Raw genomic sequence first — 4,319 nt, 5'->3', positions numbered from 1 at the left:
TTAAAAAAAAAAAAAAAAAAAAAATGTTGGTCCCATCTTGCAGCGCTTCTGGGAGACATGATTGACATCACCGTGCCTGACTGCTGCTCCCGAGAACGGCTGGGCACTTGAAGTCCCAGAACGTGTAACAGCTCTTTGCAGGAGTGCTTTCCTGCGGGATCCCATTTGTCCAGGATGCTTGAAGCATTTTGATCGCACCGGACCAGACCACAGGCACAATGTGCCTTGCGATCCGGTGCGGCCGATCACATTGCAGCTGGAGGGCGTAGCTATGGTGCCATTCACTTCAATGGCCCACCACGCCCCCTCCTGTCCCCACAAAAAAGTGAGCCGGCCGCAATGCGCTGCAGTGTGTTCCGGCCAGAATCTAACCGGAACGCACTGCATCTGGTGTAAACGTACCCAAAGAACAAACCTACAGTCCCTATCTTATTCATAACCCGGGGACTGCCTGTAATCTACATCTTCTGGTGTACAAAAGTAAGCGCAATGTGCAAAAAAATGACCTTCATTATGTTTCTGGTGGAGAGTGTTCAGACCTGTGCATTGCATGTTATAATGTACCCTGGCATTGCCAAGAAAATAATCCAATAGTTCCATATCAATACAGTGAGGTTTATACTGTATGAGGCACATGTATTTTTGTCAAAAAAAACACCATTTATTATATACAACTTAAAATTACACTTTATACATATATACTGTACATGCCATTATATATCAATTCATTCACATATTGCCATGTTTCCACATTAGATTGTTTTCATGTTCAGTTCCATATATGTTAAATGGTATTCGAAGGTATGTACCTTTGTTTCAACTCGCTACGCAGTAGCTTCTTCAGGGGATTGCGGGCCACTTTTCATAGAAATAAACAAAATTGCAACACAGTTATACACTGAGTGGCCAGATTATTATGACCACCCCATCAGTACTTCGTTGGGCCACGAGATGACTCCACGAGATGACTTCGTTGGGCCGCCTCGTGACTCCACGAGATGCTGAAAGGTGATGCGAGGAGTCTGACACTGCACTGTTGCCCTTCTGTTGTCTTGTACCAGCCTTGCCACTCTCCGTTCTGCCCTAACATTGACTAGTCGCTGACTGCCACAATTCGCACGTTCAGACCCAGATTTTCGGCTGACAGTCCAGGCTTTAAACAATTCAGCTGTTTTGCTGATACTCGCTCCATGGCTTGAGCGCCAACAATCATCCCACATTCAAAGGCTGTTAAATCGCGTTGTTTACCCATATCTTCATGGTAAATCGTGGTAAACAACCTGCTTCCATATTTATAATGGTCTGGCCCTCTAGCAACTTCAGCGCCAAATTATAGCTAATTTGCCTACAAACGTCAGGTGGTCATAATAATCTGGCCACTCCGTGTATGTTCTATTTACACTCGCTGAACATATTTTTTCATTTCCTTAGCTGCCTTGTATAAGTACTCACTGTGAGATGTGCATACGACAACAAGGGACCAGCCAAAGAAGATAATTCCTCTCCCGCCCACCCTGCTGGACTTGGGTGGGACCACAGGGGAATATGGTTATGTTTATTCTATCCTCGCTTCCTGATTGTTGAAAAGTTTCCTCACTTCCTGATTGGATTGGTTGAGGAATTTTCCTTGCTTCCCGATTGTTGAAATTGTTTTCAATAGCACAGGAAGGGAGTATACACTCACCAGCCGCTTTATTAGGCACACCTCTTCAACTGCTCGTTAACACAAATATCTGAATCAGCCAATCACATGGCAGTAACTAAATACATATAGACATGGTCAAGATGGTCTGCTAAAGTTCAAACCGAGCATCAAAATGGGGAAAAATGGTGATTTAAGTGACTTTGAACATGGCATGGTTGTTGGTGCCACACAGGCTGGTTTGAGTATTTCAGCAACTGCTGATCTACTGGGATATTCACGCACAACTATCTATCGGGTTTACAGAGAATGGTCTGAAAAAGAGAAAATATGGCAGCCGTCTGGGCAAGAACACCTTGTTGATGCCAGAGGTCAGAGGAGAATGGCCAGACTGGTTCAAGCTGATAGCAAGGCAACAGTAACAAATAACCACTTGTTACATCCGAGGTATGCAAAAGAGCATCTCTGAACACACAACACAATTGACCCTTGAAGCAGATGGGCTACAGCCACAGAAGACCACACCGAGTGCCACCTCTGTCAGCTAAGAACAGGAAACTGAGGCTACAGTTTGCAAGGGCTCACCAAGTTGTAAAATAGAAGATTGGAAAAACGTTGACTGGTCTGATGAGTCGATTTCTATTGCGACATTCGGATGGTCAGGTCAGAATCTGATGTAAACAACATGAAAGCATGGATCCATCCTGCCTTGTAGCAACGGTTCAGGCTTGTGGCGCTTCACATCATGGATGTGCAGCTGACAAATCTGCAGCAACTGTGTGATGCTATCATGTTGGTATGGACCAAACTATCTAAGAAATGTTTCCATCACCTTGTTGAATCAATGCCACGAAGAATTAAGGCAGTTCTGAAGACAAAAGGGGTCAAACCCAATACTGGCAAGGTGTACCTAATAAAGTGGCCAGTGAGTGTAAATGTCTTTAATGGTGCCCATACACCTGCCGATTATCATATGATAATTGCGGGAAATCTCGCGATCGTACCATAATCGGCAGGTGTATGGAAGGCGTGCGACCATTTCTACTGTACGGTCGCACGTCTTTGGTCTCCCGAGCAGGCTCGAAAACACGCCGAGAATCGTACGATTGTCTGCGGGTTAGCGTTCTCGGGAGACAAATGCCGCAGGGGCCGGTGTGCGCAAGCGGCATTGGAGTCATCGGAAGCCCGCCTCTCAGCGGGGCGGGCTTTCGATGATCGCAAGTACGATGTGCCTGTCCAAGATGGGCAGATCGTACGAGCTTTTAATTACTTTACAACCATCGCACGACTTGAGTATATGGCCAGCTTAACAAAGCCTAGCATAGAGGTAAATACCTGACAGGAGTTCACATCATTTCCTGCTCAAAAAACATTTTTTTAATTTGGTACTCACCGATATAGAAAACCAATATTGGTTCCATGTGCCTTGATTATCAGGAAGCTGAGCAGCAGATCATGATTCACCGTCCAGCTTACTGATTGCCAGGAAAGCCAGTGTTCTATTGAAAGAACACCGGCTTCACTTCCCAAGGCTTCCTGGCCAATCAGGAAGCCAGACGGCACCTCATGACCAGCCGCATGGCTTGCTGATTGTTTATCAAACCAGGCTGCCTAGCAACAAGTGAAGCCTGCTTTCTAGCCAATCAGGAAGCCGGGAGGCAGGTCATAATCCGCCACCCGGCTTCCTGATTGGAAAGGAAGTCGGCTCCATGCTCCTTCCGCACTGCTGGTCAGAGGGAGATCTTCCTTTGACCAGAAGTTGCGGTATTGGAGGCAAGTATCCAGCATTTGGGCGAGTAGGAGTATTAAGCCAAATACTCGGTATATCCCTAAGATTGACTACTCCGGGAGAGTCAATTCCCTAGCACAGCCCCCATAGCTCTCTGCTCTTCTAAAAGTGTATGATTACTCTCTGTGCTGGCACAGCTCCCTTACCTCCCTAAATAGTCCTTTCGGTAGCTGACAGAGGAGGAGTGAAAGGGAATACTATAAAGCAAGGGTAGGCGAACTCCGGCCCTCCAGCTGTGGTGCAACTACAAATCCCATTAGGTATTGCAAGACACTGATGGCCACAGGCATGACCCCCGCATCAGATGCATTATGGGATTTGTAGTTTCACCACAGCTAGAGGAATGGAGTTTGCCCAACCCTGCTATAGTGTGTCACTTAACTGACAGCTCTGAGTCTTTTGGGGATGCTGACATAACATCCAAGATGGTGGCACCAAGCAGCAGTCTCAGGGCTTATGGATGTCTACATAAGAGAGGCTTGTGCAGATACATAACATGCATAAAACATGTTTGTTTCTTTTTGGGTTAAATATTTTTATTGGTCAGAATCTGTTCTTATTCCAAGTGGTTAATTTATAAAAGTTCCACCCGGCTAGAATGCCATTCACGCAGCACTAGTGCCCCTAGATGGTGCTGACAAGTATAGGAATTTCCTATACTCATCAGCGCCATGCGAATGACAGTATAGTCAGGCAGAGCTTTTCTAAATTAACCCCTAAGTGTATAGATGCCGTATATTGCCACTTCAATTTGTTTATATGACGGGTGCCAGGCCACTTCTGTTCTTCCATGCATTGAATGTAATCCTCCTTTAATCTCAGTACAGATGCACTTTTACATGCAAGCATCCGTCCAAAACTCCCCCGCCCCCGCAAGTAGCTGCGTCT

Source organism: Nanorana parkeri, unplaced genomic scaffold (genome assembly GCF_000935625.1).
Source record: "Nanorana parkeri isolate BGI_ZX_2015 unplaced genomic scaffold, ASM93562v1 scaffold189, whole genome shotgun sequence".
NCBI lineage: Eukaryota > Metazoa > Chordata > Amphibia > Anura > Dicroglossidae > Nanorana > Nanorana parkeri.
The sequence above is the reverse complement of the archived record's forward strand: the minus strand, read 5'-3'. Positions refer to the sequence as shown.